Source organism: Panthera uncia (assembly GCF_023721935.1).
Source record: "Panthera uncia isolate 11264 chromosome A1 unlocalized genomic scaffold, Puncia_PCG_1.0 HiC_scaffold_17, whole genome shotgun sequence".
NCBI classification, from domain to species: Eukaryota; Metazoa; Chordata; class Mammalia; order Carnivora; family Felidae; genus Panthera; species Panthera uncia.
Genome location: NW_026057577.1, coordinates 59,910,680 through 59,930,179, shown reverse-complemented (window position 1 = coordinate 59,930,179; position 19,500 = coordinate 59,910,680). Strand labels below are relative to the sequence as shown.

Genomic DNA, 19,500 nt, shown 5'->3' with positions numbered 1-19,500 from the left:
TGGTCTTCTATTAAGTTTCTCAGGATCCACATAAGAGTGAAAACATATGGTATCTGTCTTTCTCTCTATGACTTATTACACTTAGCAGAACACTCTCAAGTTCCATCCACATTGCTACAAAGGGCCATATTTCATTCTTTCTCATTGCCACGTAGTACTCCATTGTGTATATAAACCACAATTTCTTTATCCATTCATCAGTTAATGGACATTTAGGCTCTTTCCACAATTTGTCTGTCATTGAGAATAGAAGGAGAGATAAAGGTCTTCCCAAACAAACAAAAACTGAAGGAATTCATCACCACTAAACCAGCCCTACAAGAGATCCTAAGGGGGATCCTGTGAGACAAAGTACCTGAGACATCGCTACAAGCATGAAACCTACAGACATCACAATGACTCTAAACCCATATCTTTCTATAATAACACTGAATGTAAATGGACTAAATGCACCAACCAAAAGACATAGGGTATCAGAATGGATAAAAAAAACAAGACCCATCTATTTGCTGTCTATAAGAGACTCATTTTAGACCTGATGACACTTTCAGATTGAGAGTGAGGGGATGGAGAACTATTTATCATACTACTGGAAGTCAAAAGAAAGCTGGAGTAGCCATACTTATATCAGACAAACTAGACTTTAAATTAAAGGCTGTAAGAAGAGATGAAGAAGGGCATTATATAGTAATTACAAGGTCTATCCATCAAGAAGAACTAAGAATTATAAATGTCTATGCACTGAATACGGGAGCTCCCAAATATATAAAACAATTACTCATAAACATAAGCAACCTTATTGATGAGAATGTGGTAATTGCAGGGGACTTTAACACCCCACTTACAGAAATGGATAGATCATCTAGACACACGGTCAATAAAGAAACAAGGGCTCTGAATGATACATTGGATCAGATGGACTTGACAGATATATTTAGAACTCTGCATCCCAAAGCAACAGAATATACTTTATTCTCTAGTGCACATGGAACATTCTCCAAGATAGATCACATACTGGGTCACAAAACAGCCCTTCATAAGTATACAAGAATTGAGCTCATACCATGCATACTTTCAGACCACAATGCTATGAAGCTTGAAATCAACCACAGGAAAAAGTCTGGAAAACCTCCAAAAGCATGGAGGTTAAAGAACACCCTACTAAAGAATGAGTGGGTCAACCAGGCAATTAGAGAAGAAATTAAGAAATATATGGAAACAAACGAAAATGAAAATACAACAATCCAAACACTTTGGGATGCAGCGAAGGCAGTCCTGAGAGGAAAATACATTGCAATCCAGGCCTATCTCAACAAACCAGAAAAATCCCAAATACGAAATCTAACAGCACACCTAACGGAAATAGAAGCAGAACAGCAAAGACACCCCAAACCCAGCAGAAGAAGAGAAATAATAAAGATCAGAGCAGAAATGAACAATATAGAATCTAAAAAAACTGTAGAGCAGATTAACGAAATCAAGAGTTGGTTTTTTGAAAAAATAAACAAAATTGATAAACCTCTAGCCAGGCTTCTCAAAAGGAAAAGGGAGATGACCCAAATAGATAAAATCATGAATGAAAATGGAATTATTATAACCAATCCCTCAGAAATACAATCAATTATCAGGGAATACTATGAAAAATTATATGCCAACAAACTGGACAACCTGGAAGAAATGGACAAATTCCTAAATACCCACACACTTCCAAAACTCAATCAGGAGGAAATAGAAAGCTTGAACAGACCCATAACCAGCGAAGAAATTGAATCAGTTACGGAGTTCTCTTTGCGTCTTGGATTGCAGTGCCTTTTTCCTTCCCCATTTCAGGGAAGTTCTCAGCTATGATTTCTTCAAGTACACCTTCAGCACTTTTCCCTCTCTCTTCCTCCTCTGGAATACCAATTATGCATAGATTATTTCTCTTTAGTACATCACTTAGTTCCCTAATTTTCCCCTCAAACTCCTGGATTTTTTTATCTCTTTCTCAGCTTCTTTTTCCATAATTTTATCTTGTAGTTCACCTATTCTCTCCTCTTCCTCTTCAATCCGAGCTGTGGTTGTCTCCATTTTATTTTGCAGCTCATTAATAGCATTTTTAGCTCCTCCTGGCTGTTCCTTAGTCCCTTGATCTCTGTAGCAATAAATTCTCTGCTGTCCTTTATACTGTTTTCAAGCCCAGCGATTAATTTTATGACTATTATTCTAAATTCACTTTCTGTTATATTGTTTAAATAGTTTTTGATCAGTTCGTTAGCTGTCGTTATTTCCTGGAGGTTTTTTTGAGGGGAATTCTTCCGTTTTGTCATTGTGGATAGTCCCTGGAGTGTTGCGGGACTGCAGGGCACTTCCCCTGTGCTGTTTTGAATAACTTGCGTTGGTGGGCAGGGCGGCATTCAGACCCTATGTCTGCCCCCAGCTCACTGCTGGGGCCACAGTCAGACTGGTGTGTACCTTCTCTTCTCCTCTCCTAGGGGTGGGATTCACTGTGGAGGGGCGTGGCCCGTCTGGGCTCCTTGCACACTGCCAGGCTTGTGGTGCTGGGGTTCTGGCGTATTAGCTGGGGTGGATCGGCAAGGTGTACAGGGGCGGGATGGGCAGTCTCAGCTCGCTTTTCCTTCGGAGATCCACTTAGGGAGGGGCCCTGCAGCACGGGGAAGGAGTCAGACCCGCTGAAGGGATGGATCCGAAGAAGCACAGTGTTGGGTGTTTGCACGGAGCAAGCAAGTTCCCTGACAGGAACTGGTTCCCTTTGGGATTTTGGCTGGGGGAATGGGCGAGGGAGATGGAGCTGGCAAGCGCCTTTGTTCCCCACCCAGCTGAACTCTGTTGTCCAGGGCTCAACAACTCTCCCTCCCGTTGTCCTCCAGCCTTCCCGCTCTCCAAGCAGAGCTGTTAGCTTATAACCTTCCAGATGTTAAGTCCTGCTTGCTGTCCAAACACACTCCGTCCGGCCCCTCCGCTTTTGCAAGCCAGACTCGGGGGCATCTGCTTTGCCGGCAGGCTGCCCCTCCACCCCGGCTCCCTCCCTCCAGTCCATGTAGCGTGCACCGTCTTTCCACCCTTCCTTCCCTCTTCCGTGGGCTTCTCGTCTACGCTTAACTCTGGAGAATCTGTTCTGCTAGTCTTCTGGTGGTTTTCTGGCTTATTTAGGCAGGTGTGGGTGGAACCTAAGTGATCCGCAGGACGTGGTGAGCCCAGTGTCCTTCGCCGCCATCTTCCTCCTGATCTTTTTAAGTTTTTAAATTAACTTTGAGAGCACGTGCACGAGAGAGAGCATGCACAGGAGAGGGGGAGGAGCAGAGAGAGAGGGAGAGAGAATCCCAAGCAGATTCTGCACTCCATGCCACACTACACACAGGGCTCTATCTCATGACTGTGAAATAGTGACCTGAGCCAAAATCCAGAGTCCGATACCCAATTGAATGATCCACCCAGGCACCCCCTAGAATTTTTACTAAAGAGTTTTTTAATACATGAGAATTTTGAGACCACACATGAGAATTTCCAATATATATTTATAGAAATACATACCTTTAAAAAATCTATTCTTGTTTTACAGGTCAGCAAATGAAATGACAGAGAAGTTAAGTGACTGTCACACTGACAGTTTTATTACCTGACATGCACATGGATATGGCCTTATTTTTTTATTTCTTCAATTGCAGTGTTGGTTTTCTCAGTAAGGAAGTTAAAAGCAGTACTGCTTTCTTTCAGAAGTGAGAGTGTCTGGGTGGCTCTAGTCAGTAGAGCGTCCAACTCCATTTCAGCACAGGTCATGATCCTAGGGTCATGGGATTGAGCCCTGCATCAGACTCCACACTGAGCATGGATCCTGCTTAAGATTCTCTCTCTATTCCTCTGCTCCTCTTCCTTGCTTATGCTCGCTCTTAAAAAAAAAAAATGGAAAAAAATTGTATCTGAAGGGTTTAATAAGAGAAACCCATTAATGGAAGTTGCTTGAGGTGGCTAAGCAATAGGGAATAGGAATAATATGACGTTTATATTCTCCCCTGAAAAAGCTTGAATCTTTTCTTTATTCTTTGCTTAAACATGAGTAAGAATAGTATTGGGAGGCTCCTGGGTACCTCAGTCGGTTAAGCGTCCAACTTCGACTCAGGTCATGATCTCACAGTTCATGAGTTCGAGCCCCGTGTTGGGCTCTGTGCTGACGGCTTGAAGCTTGGAGCCAGCTTCACATTCTGTGTCTCCCTCTCTCTCTCTGCCCCTCCCCCACTCACACTCTCTCTCTCAAAAATAAAATAAAACATAAAAAATTAAAAAATAAAGAATAACATTGGAAATATTAATCACAAAAGTAACGTGGCGTTCTGACTCAACTCTAACCCTCTTCTGGTGTACCACTCAAGTTCAAGTTCCTAATCATGCTTTTTAGCGGTATGACATCAAGTGCTTCAAGTGAATACTTAAAGCTAAATTAGATGTAAGTGGTGAGATTTCCAGGCTCTCCTCTCTGAAATGAGTACTTACTTCTCTTCCTCTTATGTCTGAGGAAATGCTACCTGATTTGGGAGCTAGATGGTCCCTTCATAGGGAGCAGTGGGAGGTCTGTAGTTACAAATCCTATAAAATGGGGTAAGTGAGGAAGAAGCATTTTTTTAAATAGGAAATTTATTGTCAAAGTGGTTTCCATACAATACCCAGTGCTCATCCCAACAGGTGCCTTCCTCAATGCCCATCGCCCACTTTTCCCTCCCTCCCACCCCCATCAACCCTCAGTTTATTCTCAGTTTTTAAGAGTCCTTTGTGGTTTGGCTCCCTCCCTGTCTTTTTTTTCCCTTTCCCTCCCCCATGGTCTTCTGTTAAGTTTCTCAGGATCCACATAAGAGTGAAAACATGTTATCTGTCTTTCTCTCTATGACTTATTACACTTAGCACAACACTCTCCAGTTCCATCCACGTTGCTACAAAAGGCCAGATTTCATTCGTTCTCATTGCCAAGTAGTGTTCCGTTGTATATATAAACCATAACTTCTTTATCCATTCATCAATTGATGGACATTTAGGCTCTTTCCATAATTTGGCTATTGTTGAAAGTGCTGCTATAAACATTGGGGTACAAGTGCCCCTATGCATCAGTACTCCTGTATCCCTTGGGTAAATTCCTAGCAGTGCTATTGCTGGGTCATAGGGTACATCTATTTTTAATTTTTTGAGGAACCTCCACACTGGTTTCCAGAGTGGCTGCACCAGTTGGCATTCCCACCGACAGTGCAAGAGGGTTCCCGTTTCTCCACATCCTCTCCAGCATCTATAGTCTCCTGATTTGTTCATTTTGGCCACTCTGAACTGGCGTGAGGTGATATCTGAGTGTGGTTTTGATTTGTATTTCCCTGATGAGGAGCGACATTGAGCATCTTTTCATGTGCCTGTTGGCTATCTGGAGGTCTTCTTTGGAAAAGTGTCTATTCATGTCTTCTGCCATTTCTTCACTGGATTATTTGTTTTTTGGGTGTGGAGTTTGGTGAGTTCTTTATAGATTTTGGATACTAGCCCTTTGTCCGATATGTCATTTGCAAATATCTTTTCCCATTCCGTTGGTTGCCTTTTAGTTTTGTTGATTGTTTCCTTTTTTTTTTTTTTTTTTTTTTTTTTTTGATCTCTACTGGATGTCAGTACCTTCTTGAATGCTAGATAGACAAAAACGACAGAGTCTACCCAATAGCCTTTGAGGGTAAGGCATGCAGACTCATAAACGACTCGTAAGGTGGTAAGTGAAGGAATTACACTGGTAGTAAAGATTACAGATGAATTCATACTTTCTTGGAGATTTTAGAAAACTTCACAGTAGAATGTGTTGCAGACAACTGGAGAGGAAGATAAGAGAGGTGATGGGAAGGAGTCAATAAAAAAGCCATAGTCAATTTAATCATTCTCTCCAGTAAGCTGAAATGCTTTGGTAAATGAGGTGTGTGCACAGAGGGAGGGAGAAAAATTTAAGCTAATGCTTTAGAAAGGATGAAAGTGAACATAACTAAGTGATCAAAATGTGTAGTACAGATTTAATAACGACATAAGAAATAATCTACCTTCAAGTCTCTGGGTAAAAAATCATAAATGACTTAGGATGAACTAATGTAAGAGCACCACATAGTAGGGAAAAAGTAGCCCTCCAAAAGGTTTGGCATAGAAAATAAATGGTCTTGGGAAAAAGGTCCTGCAAATATTTTAGGAAATATTTATGGACTCGGAATATGTATAAAATCATATTGTGTATATTCTGGAAGATGTGACCATACAATGGTGAGTTCTATGAAGACAAGTTGAGCAGTCCATACCTCCAGAAAAACAGTTAAGCCAGTAATACCCCAAGGCATAAGTGGAGGGCAAATGTGGAATTGTGTCCAGGTGTGCCCAAAGCAGCTCAATATGGTTATCCCTTGCTAGTTTTCAAATAGAACATTAGCTATATTGGGCATATGTTGCCTTTAGATATCTAAACAATGTGTGTTGGAGCAGGAAAGCAAACCAGATAGTGGGACTTCTTTTAAACCAGATTTTACAGTCTTCAATCTATAAGTGTTGCTGCTTTTCCTGTTATGGGGGATTTGTTTTAAAAACCTATTTAGGATAGTGGTGCTGGTTATGGAGCACTGTGAGTATGCTTAGTACCACTTAATTGTACACTTAAAAATGGTTAAAATGGTAAATTTTATGTATATTTTACCACAATTTAAAAAATTGAAAAACTGATATTTACCCTTTAAAAGTAGTGTTTTCATTTTGATTCCCTTGAAGCTTGCTTTCACATCTTTTATTTACTGTTTAAGAAGCTGTTCTTTAAGAATCAAGTTGTTACCTATGTATAATTTCCCTTTCTTATAAAAAATCAGTTATCAATTTGAATTTAGAAAGTATTATTTGTGGAGAACAAAGCCCTTTTTGAAAATCCTATTTATTAAGCATTTTATGCTCTAAAGCTTCCCAGATAGTTTTGAATGGTACTACTCATTATATACTAATACTTGTGCACAGTAATAGTTATTTACACTGGGGAAAAACTTAAGGGGAGTGTAACTAACATTACATTTTTCAGAACTGGATCCAGGATTTAAAATCTGGTCCCTTTCCTGTGCTCAGAGATACGGCCATGTCACCTTCCTGTGGTTGCCTACTAATTCATTCTCTTATTTTTCAGGTACATGCTAAAGTACATTCATACCTGAAAAATATTCACCAGTCCTCCCCAGTTTAATATTCTGCTGAATCTCATAGTGGAGTCCTATTTGGAGGTGGTTGGGCTCCCTTCCCCATCCCCCACTTCTGACACACACATACTCATGATGTGTCTACTTCTAGAAAAGACAAAAACAGGGCCTTATTGGCTTGAAAGGTACTAGGAGCTTAAAAGAGAAAAAACAACTCATCAGTATAATGAGAAAATTTGGGATCTGAGAGAGAACAGTTGTTTAGTTTCTTTTAAAAGGCAGACATGATGGCAAAAGACAAATTGATCTGTTTTAATTAAGTTAAAGCATTAGACCATTTAAGTGAATGTTCAGTTGTGCCAGGGAGTGTGTTGAATATAATGTGTTACTTAAAACTTTTAGTAACTAAAACTTCTTACCTGTTTACAAGAGGAATGTGATAGCACTGTCAACCAAATTGTTGTGAAATGAATAAAATGCATAAAAGACTTTAAAACCAACTCTCTTTTACTCATTAAAGTCTTGTGGTGCTTCATTAATTTTAATGGTATAATCTGGTTCTGATTGAAGTGCACCGGAATGTAGTTAGTGCCTCATCAGTACTGATGAGTTCCCAGTAATTCAGGCTATGATGGCAAATTACATGTCTCTGTTTACATCTACTCCATGCATGTTTGCCCATGTCTTCAGCACAGCTTTTACATTCCAGGAGCCCAGTGTCTTCTTTTTGAACCTCACCTATGTTATTTAAAATAGATTTCTATTTTCAGAGATGCTTTTATACAACTGAGTTCTGTACAAATATTTTGTGGAGATGCTAAAACAAAACATTTCTTCCCCATATCTCCAGATGCAATATACAGATAGCCTATATGAGTCCAATGCCTTTTTGAAAAGTAAGGAGTCTGATGTATATGTTAAAAAGCAAATAACAGGATCAGTTCATTGCATTTCCACTGTAGCTCTAAGATTAATAAAAGTAAAATTTTTAATTCAAGTGTAATTAGTCTACAGTATTATATTATCTTCAGGTGTGCAACATGATTTAGTCATCCTATACATCTCTCAGTGCTCATCATAAGTATACTCTTAATCCCATTCACCTATTTCGCCTGTTCCTTCCTTACCCTACCTACTTCCCCTCTGGCAACCACAAGTTCTATATTAAGAAACTGGTTTATTTCTTTTTTTTCTTTAATTCTATATATGAATGAAATCATGGAGCATTTGCCTTTCTGTGACTGATTTCATTTAACATTATACCCTCTAGATCCATCCATGTGGTCAAATAACAAGATTACATTCTTTTTAATGGCTGAGTAATACTCCATTGTATATATATACCACATCTTCTTAAATCCTGCTTTTACAATTCCTTAGTTATAGCTCTCAAACTGATTTACTCATTGTCAAATATAAGTTACTCTTACAGAAAGGATAGATAATTATGGTGCTACCTCTTTAATCTTTGACCTCTCTTGTGGGCATTTTTACAGCACTAGGATAAGTGACTCAATAAACATAGGGGTACAAAGCAGGTAATCAAATGGTCTAACGCCATCCCTACCAGAGGAGCAAACAAGAGTACTGAGACATAAGTAGCAACTGGGAAGGGCTTTCTTGTGATGTAAAAGGCCTATCCACCAGATGTGACCTTCCCTTTTCTAGATTCCATGATAACCATTCGCCTTCTCTTCACATAAGTTTTGTTGTTGTTATTGTTGTTCTTTTGTTTGTTTTTTTGCAGAAAGGATAAAATATAGTTAATTTGGCTTCTTATTCTGAATCACCTGATTGTAGACTTGGAGTTCTTTGGTTTGGTCTTCCAGATGACTAGTATCCATTATGTGCAGATTTTTCTAGTTTAATTCTCAGATGACTATTTATTTACCTTTTTTTTTCTTGAGGGTGTTGAGCCTCCCTCATATATGCTTTGTATCTCAATTAAATTATAAGCCCATGTATAATTACCTACCTATATTAAATAATTTTGGTTGACCTTTGAATAGCATGGGTTTGAACTGCATGGATCCACTTACATGTGGATTTTTTAGTAGAATATTATAAATGTATTTTCTCTTTAGGATATTCTTGACTTTTTTTTCTAACTTTATTATAAGAATACGGTATATAGTACATATAACATACAAAATCTGTGTTAATTGACTATGCTCTCTATAAGTCTTCTGGTCAACAGTAGGCTACTAGTTAAGTTTTAGGGAGTCAAAAGTTATACATAGATTTTTGACTGTGCAGGGGATCGGCACTTCTAACCCCCACATTGTGTAAGGGTCAACTGTATTTTTAATGTGGAGAGATGGTGATTACTTCATTTCTACCTTGATTATTGAATTAAATACAATAGATAGTCCATAATTTATACCAAAATTTTATTCTATTATAATTAACAACAGCTACATATCTCTTCACATTAAAAAGTTAGACTTGATTCCATTTTAAATTTTAAAAAGTAGTTACGAAGTTTTCTTGACATTCAGAAATGAATAACAAATTTATTTCTGGGTACAAGCAAGTGAGAAGTGGTCACGTTTGTGGAAGGGATAATCAGTCGTGACAGGAGAAGGAGGTACAGAGCTGCTTTTATACAAAGGGACAGGGAGAAATAGGTGTGGAATTCAGATGTCCACTTGGAGGTACTTGGAGTACCTCCTGGTACTCCCTTGTATTGTTGTAACACTGTAAAACAAGACCGATGCAAAAAGGGTGCAATTGCCAAGGCCTCAGGATTGAAGGTTTTGCTCACACAGAAGAAAAGTCCCTAACGTCAGCCAAGGTGATAGTTGAAAATGAGGAAAATTTAGAATGGATGAGGGATGCAGCTGAAGAGAAATACCAGTTGCAACAAGGGGGATTTAGTTCATACCACTAACCTGTCTTCTAAGATCTTCTGTAGGAAGTGAGATTCCTGGAAGCCACAGAGGAGCTTCTTCTAGAAGTAAGTGTATATGATACAAAGAGTAGATGGTAGTGGCCGTGAAAATGTATTACTGAGATCTTCTCTTGCAGGGGGCATAATTGACTGACAGCTCCAGGTACAGCCCCTCTGGATCAATCATAATGTTCGTACTGAGGCCAGTGTTCTCATGGTCTGCTTGCAGCCCATAAATGAGCAAGGCCCATTCTTGGCTTAGGAGATGCATGACTCTTCTAACAAGTGTGAAGACCCCCATTGGCCTGCATGAAACTTTCCTGGACCTGTGTTGTAGTCTGGGACTTCCTTTTTTCTCTCTGTCTAGTGTCATGATTCAAACACATCTGCTTCTCCTGCTCCTTCCTACAAATAGCACTTTCATGTTGAATCCTGCCATGGCATCTGCTTTCCCTGCAGATCCATACACAGTTGAGGTTTAAGTCCTTTGAATTCTTCCTGATACTTGGTCAGCTTGTCCTATGGAATACTGAGAAAGGAATGTTGGGTATTTGTTTATTTCCTCTATAAGTTTTGTCAGTTTGGGCTTCATGTATTTTGAAACTTACTAAATGGATACATATTTAGAATTTTTAAGTTTTCTTAGTTGATTTACATGTGTATAATTATAAAATGTCCTCCCTGTATCTTTTTATGACTTAAAACAAGGACCATTTTATTATCTTCTATGATTATTTGGGTTGCCTGGGCTTAGCTGAATGTTTTTTTTTATGTTTTGGAGATTTATCAGTTTTTTCGCATGCATCCGTAGTTTTTTGTTGTTATTTTCACTGAGTAGGATTCAGACTATTATTAAAATCAGCATTTTTAGGGGGTGCCTGGGTGGCTAAATCAGTTAAGTGACCAACTTTAGCTCAGGTCATGATCTCATGTTTTGTGGGTTTGAGCCCCGTGTTGGGCTCTGTGCTGACAGCTCAGAGCCTGAAGCCTGCTTCAGATTCTGTTTCCTTTTTTCAGTCCCTTCCCTGCTCGCTCGCTCTCTCTCTCTCTTTCTTAAAAATAAACATTTTTTAAAAATGAGCATTTTTGCATTTTCCAGTGTCTTCAGGGTATCAGTCTCCTGACTTACTATGTTTTTAAATTTTTAATTCCAGAAGAGTTAGTATATAGTGTTACATTCATTTCAGGTATACAATACAGTATACAATTCTATACATTACTCAGTATAGAACAATTCTATACATTACTCAGTGCTCATCAAGATAAGTGTACTCTTAATCCCCTTGATGTATTTCACTCATCCCCCTCACTCACCTCCCCTCTCATAACCGTCAGTTTGTTCTCTGTAGTTAAGTCTGTGTTTTGTTTTGTTTTGTTTTCTTTGTTTTGTTTCTTAAATTGTACATAAGAGTGAAATCATGTAGGATTTATCTTTCTCTGATTTCACTTAGCATTATGCTCTCTAGACCCATCTATTTTGTTGCAAATGGCAAGCTTTCATTCTTTTTTATGTCTGAGTAATATAATGTAGTATTTATATATCACGTCTTCTTTATCCATTCCTCTATCAGTGGACACTTGGGCTGCTTCCATAATTTGGCTATTGTAAATAATGCTGCAGTAAACAGAGAGGTGTATATGTCTTTTCAAATTAGTGTTTTTGTGTTCTTCAGATAAATAGTAGTGAATTTACTGGATCATATGGTAATTCTATTTTTAATTTTTTGAGGAGCCTCCATTCTGTATTCCACAGTGGATACACCAGTTTGCATTCCCACCAACAGTGCAACAGGGTTTCTTTTTCTCCACACCCTTACTACAGTTGTTTTTTGTGTTTTTTATGTTAGCCATTCTCAGAGGTGAGAGGTGCTACCTCATTGTGGTTTTGATTTATATTCCCTGATGATGAGGAATGATGAGCATCTTTTCATGTGTCTGTTGACCATCTGTATATCTACTTTGGAGAAATGTCTGTTCAAATGCCTATTTTTCAATTGGATTATTTGTATTTTTGTGTTGAATTGTATTAAGTTCTTTATAGATTTTGAGTGCTAAACCTTTAGCAGATACATTATTGGCAAATATCTTCTCCCATTTGGTTGTTCATCTTTTAGTTTTGCTGATTCTTTCCTTTTCTGTGCAGAAACTTCTTATTTTGATGTGGTCCCAGTAGTTTATTTTTGCTTTTGTTTCTTTTGCCTCAGAAGTGATGCCTAAAAAATGTTGCTATAGCCAATGTCAGAGAAACTGCCTGTGCTCTCTTCTAGGATTTTTATGGCTTCCGGTCTCACATTTATATCCTAAATTCTTTTTGGGCTTATTTTTGTGTATAGTGTAAGTGGTCCAGTTTCATTCTTTTGCATGTAGCTGTCCAGTTTTCCCAACACCATTTGTTGAAGAGACTTTTTCCCAGTGCATACTCTTGCCTCCTTAGTCAAAGAATAATCGACCTTATAATTGTGGGTTTATTTCTGGGTTCTGTGTTCTATGCTTTTGATCTGTGTGTCTTTTTTTGTGCCAGTACCATGCTATTTTGATTACTGCAGCTTTATAGTTTATCTTGAAATCTGAGTTTGTAATGCCTCCAGTTTTATTATTCTTTTTCAAGATTGCTTTGGCCATTTGGGTTTTTTTGTGGTTCCATACAAATTTTAGGATTATACCAGCTCTGTGAAAAATGCTGTTGGTATTTTGATAAGGATAGAATGAAATCTGTAGATTGCTTTGGATAGTATAGATACTTTAGCAATATTCTTCCGATCCATGAGCATAGACTATCTTTTTATTTGTTTGTGTCATCTTCAATTTCTTTCATCAGTGACTTAAGAGTTTTCAGAGTATAGGTCTTTGACCTCCTTGGTTAAGTTGATTCCTAGGTATTTTATTATTGGGAGAGGGACAATTGTAAATGGGATTGTTTTCTTAATTTCTCTTTCTGCTGCGTCATTATTAGGGTATAGAAATGCAGTGGATTTCTGTATTTTGATTTTGTATCCTGCAACCTTATTGAATTCGTAGTAGTTTTTTCATGGAGTAATTAGAGTTTTCTATGTATAGTATCATGTCATCTGTGAATAGTGACAGTTTGACTTCTTCCCTTCTAATTGGATGTTTTATTTCTTTTCCTTGACTGATTGCTGTGGCTAGGATTTCCAGTACTTATTGAATAAAAGTGGTGAGAGTGGACATTTGGTCTTGTTCCTGATCATAAGGGGAAAACTCTGAGTTTCAAAAGGGATGAAAGACCTAAATGTGAGATGTGAAACCATAAAAATCCTAGAGGAGAATACAGGCAATAAAGTCTGATGTTGGCTGTAGCAACTTCCTACTAGATACATCTCTGGAGGCAAGGGAACAAAAGCAAAAATGAACTATTGGCACTTAAGATGAAAAACTTAAAAGGCAATCTTTGGAATGGGAGAAGATACTTGCAAATTATATATTTGATAAAGAGATAGTATCCAAAATGTACAAAAACTTATAAAATTCAACACCCCAAAAACAATCCAGTTAAAAAAAGGACAGAAGACATGAATAGACATTCCTCCAAATAAGACATACAGATGGCTAATGGATAAATGAAAAGATGCTCAACATCACTCATCCCTCATTGACATCAGGGAAATGTCAATCAAACGTAAAATGAGATATCCCCTCATACCTGTCAGAATGGCTAAAATTAACAGCTCAGGAAGTAACATGTTGATGAGGATGCAGAGAAAGGGGAACACTTTTACACTGTTGGTGGGAATGCAAACTAGTAAAGTCACTCTGGAAAACAGTGTGGAGGTTCCTCACAAAGTTAAAAGAACTATCGTATGATCTAGCAATTGCCCTACTAGGTATTTACCCAAAGGATACAAAAATACTGATTTGAAGTGATATATGCACCCCAATGTTGATAGCAGCATTATCAATAATAGTCAAACTATGGACAAAGCCCAAGTGTCCATCAGCTGATGAATGGATAAAGAAGTTGAGGTATATTGGGGCACCCGGGTAGCTCAGTTGGTTAAGCATCTTACTCTTGGTTTTGGCTCCGGTCATGATCTTATGGTTCATGAGCTCAAGCTCAACATCAGGCTCCATGCTGGCAGTGCAAAGCCTGCTTGTGATTCTCTTTGCTCCTCTCTCTAGCCCCTCCCCCACTTGCTTTTTCCATCTTTCTCAAACTTAAAGCTGTTATATGTATACTGTATATATATGTATACATACATATGTAATATTGTATGAAATATTACTCAGCCATCAAAAGAATGAAATATTGACGTTTGCAATGATGTAGATGGAGCTAGAGAATATCATACTAAGCAAAATAGGTCATTCAAAAACAAATACCATAAGATTTCAGTCACATGTGGAATTTAAGATATAAAACAGATGAACATGCAGGGGAAAAAGAGAGGCAAACCATAAAACAGACTCTTAACTATAGAGAATAAACTGAGGATTGCCGGAGGAGAGGTGGGCAGAGGGGTGGGTTAAATGGGTGGTAGGTATTTAAGGAGAGCACTTGTGATGAGTACTGGATGTTGTAAGTAAGTGATGGATCACTAAATTCTACACCTGAAACTAATATTGCAGTGTATGTTAACTAAATGGAATTTAAATAAAAACCTGAAAAAGAAAAAAATAAAAGTTTGGAAAAAATTTGCCCTCAGTCATATAGTCAATTAGTGGCAGAGCCTGAATTTAAAGCAAATCTTTTGACCTCAAAACAACGTCTTGTGGCTGCCTCCAAAACATGTTCTTGGGTGACTTTTGGCGTGAGAGAGAATAACCAATTCCCTTTGAGCCAACATACTTATGATGATGATGTGGCAGCACAGAAGTCAAGGAGAAGGACATTTCTCTTCCCCACGGAAGAGGGCCAGAATGATTTCTCAGCTGCCAAAGCTTATTCTTTCTGCATTCTGCTTCAGATACAAAGATCGTTTCAAATTAAAAAGGTCCTGTGATTCAGAACAATATTCTGTGCACATCATTGCTTCATGAATGTTGATTGAACTAGACCTTAGGAAATGGGAACTACTGGCATGCTATGACTACTTTGGCTGAAATATGACATTCAACTAGAATTTTAATAGTTACAAGTCTCTTTATCTCTTTCAGGAGACTCATATAAAACATCTTTTATTTGCACTATAATTTTGCCAATGTGCTTGTTTTGTGTGCCAGAAGTATAACTTAGCACAACTTCTGCAAACAGGATTATATCTATCAAATATTTGGCAATGCTTGAGGAGAAAGAATGTTCTCCTATCTAATTAAGATGCTGTTACATGATCTGAAAATTGTCTGAGGAGCAGTCAGGGAAGGATATTTAATGAATATGGAGATTTCAACAAAAATTGAGATGCCAGATTGAGCATTAGGAATTCATTGTAGACATGGTTATTAAATGCATGTCTTTAGATATGAATATCTTGTTCTTAAAAAGGAAAGTTGCAGATGAATAATTCCTGGAAATACAATAAAGGTCAAATAGCCTTATAAATCAAGAATTTCAAATGTAGGTAAGATAATTAAAGTCTGTGGGCAAACTAATATTCAATGCAAATGTGGTTTTGATATTGATGAGTAGAATTAGTGGCAAAGGTGACAAATGAATTCAGTAAAAATACAACAAAAAGGAAGAGATACTCGCCATACATTCTGTGCTGTTAATTCTTCCTGTTAATTATGCTGTTGAGGATGATGTAATACAGATTTCAGAAATTTGTTTTTTTTTCCCCTGTGACTATGTTTCCATTACTGTACTTTTCATGTTACTGTTTTTTTTTTTTAATTTTATAACGGGAAGTTTGTAAGTCTTAATCCACATCACTTATGTCAGTGATTCCACACGCACATTCTCACCTCTCCTCTGGCAAACAATAGTTTCTTTTCTATATTTATGGATCTGTTAGTTTTTTATTCTTTTGTGTTTGTCATTCCACAAATAAGTGAAATCATGTGGTATTTTCTTGTTCTCTAACTTACTTCACTTAGCAAAATACTCTCTAGGTGCATCCATGCTGTTGCAAAGGGCAAGATCTCATTCTTTTTTATGGTTGAGTAATATTCTGTTGTATGCATAGATGAGCTCTTCTTAATCTGTTCAACTTCTCAGTGGACACTTACACTGTTGCTACATCATGTCTCTTGTAAATATTGCTGCAGTAAACATAGGGGTGAATATATCTTTTCAAATTTGTGTTTTTGTTTTTTTTGGGTAAATAGCCAGTAGTGGAATTCTTAGATTTTATGGTGTTTACATTTTTAATGTTTTCAGGAACCTCCATAATTTTCCACAGTGGCTATACCCATTTACATTGCTACCAACAGTGCACAAGAGCTCCTTTTCTTCCACATCCTCACCAACACTTGTTATTTCTTGTCTTTGTGATTCTGGTCATTATGACAGGTATGAGGTGCTATCTCATTATGATTTTGGTTTGCATTTCCTTGATGATAGTGATGTGGAACATATTTTCATGTATCTGGCCATTTGTATGTCTTCTTGGGGCAAAATACCTATTCAAGTGCTCTGCCCATCTTTTCATGTGATGATTTGTTGTTTCTTTAATTGTGTGAGTATTTTGCTATTTTGGAAATGAACCCCTTATTGGAAATACCACTTGTACATATTCTCTCCCATTTGGTAGGTTGTCTTTTTGTTCTATTGGTGGTTTCCTTTACTGTGTAAAAGCTTGTTATTTTGTGGTGGTCCCAATGGCTTATTACTGCTTTTGTTTTACTTGCCTGAGGAGACCTATCCATAGATCTACTGCTGAGGCCAATGTCCAAGGATTTACTGCCTAGATTTTCTCTTAGGAGTTTTATGGTTCCATGCCTCACATTTGGGTCTTTAACCCATCTTGAGTTTATTTTTGCATATGGCATAATAAAGTGGTACAGTTTCATTCTTTTGCATCTAGCAGTCCAATTTTCCCAGCACTATTTATTGACTGTCTTTCCCCCATTATATACTCTTGTCTCCTTTGCCTGTACATTTACTGATCACAGGATCATGGATTCATTTCTGAGCATTCTGTCTTGTTCCATGGACCTATGTGTCTCTTTTTCTGCTGGCATCATAGTGTTATGATGACTATAGCCTTGCAGTACATCTTGAAATCTGCAACTGTGATACCTCCAGCTTTGTTTTTCTCTCTCACGGCTGCCTTGGATGTTCAAGGTCTTTGTTGGCTTCGTGGAAATTTGGAGATTATTCATTCTAGTTTGGTGGAAAATACTAGTAGTGTTTTGATAGGTATTGCATTGAATCTGTAGGTTGTTTGAGCAGCACATACATTCCAATGATATTCATTTTTCCAATTCATGAGCATGTTATATCTTTCCATTTGTGTAATCTTCAAATTTCTTTGATTGGTATCTTCCAGTTCTCAGAGTATAGATCTTTCACCTCCTTGGTTAAATTTATTCCAGTGTGTGTTCTTTTTGGGTGCAATTGTAAAAGGGATCGTTCTTAATTTCTCTCTCTGCTATTTCATTATTGGTGTGTAGAAATGCAACTGATTTCTGTATATTAATTTTGTATTCTGCAACTTTACTGATTTCACATATTCTGATACTTTCTTCCTGTTTTTTTTTTTTTGATGGGAACTTTTGGGTTTTGTATGTATAGTATCATATCATCTGCAAGTAGTGACAGTTTTACCTGTTCATTACCACTTTAGATGCCTTTTATTTCTTTCCTTGTCTGACTGCTGTGGCTAGGATGTCCAGTACTATGGTGAATAAAAGTAGTGAGAGTGGACATGCTCATCGTGTTCCTAATCTTAGAGGAAAAACTTTCCATTTTTCACCTATTAAGTAGTATGCAGTTAGCTGTGAGTTGTTCATATAAAGCCTTTATTATATTGATGTCTGTTTCTCCTGAACCCACTCTGGTGAGAATTTGTATCATGAATGGATAGTATATTTTGTCAGATGCTTCTTCCACATCTATTGAGATGATTATATGGTTTTTATCCTTCCTCTTATTAATGTGGTATATCTCATTGATTTGTGGATATTGAATCACTGTGCATCCCAGAAATAAATCCCACTTGATCATGATGAATGATCCTTTTCATGTATTGTTGAATTTAATTTGCTCATGTTTGTCCAGGGAATTTTGCCTGTATTCATCATGGATGTTGGCCTGTGGTTTTTCTATCTTCTTTGTGTCTTTGGTGTTGGTATCAGGCTAATGCTGATGTTGTGGAATGAATTTCACTTTTCCTTCCTCTTTGGGTTTTGGGAATAGTTTGAGAAGAATAGGTATTAACTCTTCTGTAAATGTTGTGGTGTAGGTTTAGATCACAAGGGTTGCTTCCTTTTTATATCAGTATCCCTATATTTTTATGCCAGTGCTTGCTTTTCAGCTCTTAGTCCAAAAAAAAAAAAAAAAAAAAAAGAAAGAAAAGGAATAATGTTGGCATATGCCCCTGTTGTTGGGTCTCTTCAACTCCTGTATGCTTATGTTTCTCTTTAGCTATATGTATTTGCCTTCATCTACCTATTTTCATGTAAGTCCTTTCAGAAGAGGGATGTTGATGTCTGTTGGTTTGCCCAAAGGACGGTTTAAGGGATATTCAGAGATCAGTTATCATAATAATACAATATTGGTTAAGTTATTACGCCTTCTTCTACAAACCCCTTACATTGTACATGCAATGTGATGAGCACTTCTAAATGCACTTCCCAATGATCACTGTTCTGCTCCCAGCAGCTCTATGAGGTGTTCATAACCATTGTGCTCATTTTATACAAAGGAAACTGAGGAACACGGAAACTAAATCATTTGATGTCATATGGTGGGAAAGTTGGGACTTAAGCCTAGTCAGTCTGGCTATAGAGTCAACATGCTTGGCCAGGATACCTGTGTTCTCTTCCCTTTATCTTTCTGTCCCTAGAATGCTCAGTACTACGTGAAGTTCTGATCTCTTATCTGTCTACAGGCCTTGGTTGGCAGAACAGCCCTCTACCCCATCCCATTCAGGGTACTTAACATAATATCCTCAATTATATTGGGTCCAGTTTCCTTGTCTAAATTTTTACCACATACCAATTTGCCATTCATAAATTAATGTGGTGCTTGTAAGCACTAGCATGAGCACATTGTTTTTTTACTCTAGCATCTGCAGTGTCACCTACAGAATGTAGAATTTGATCTCATTCCTGTCATTGAAGTTAACAATTTTTAATGTTGTGGTACAATTTCTTAACTTGCTACCGAGTTCTCAACTCTTCTGTCATGCCACTTCATGTTTCTGACATCACTTCATGAATGTAAAAGCATAACAAGATTTGAAATGAGGCCATTCAGGCTTAGGGAATAATCCTCAATTTGGATTTGGTGACCTCAATCTTCCCTAATATTTTTACCCTTCTTCCACCTCAGGACCAACCAAAGGAAGCCATATATGCTTTTCAAACCAGTTCTGTTGGATA

At 37.7% G+C, this 19,500-nt stretch overlaps 1 long non-coding RNA gene across 2 annotated transcripts in view; it reads left to right on the top strand.

Annotated features, from left to right (window-relative positions):
* Positions 1-19,500, top strand: part of LOC125935791 (uncharacterized) — a 36,716-nt gene that overhangs the window by 5,047 nt on the left and 12,169 nt on the right. The window lies entirely within an intron of this gene.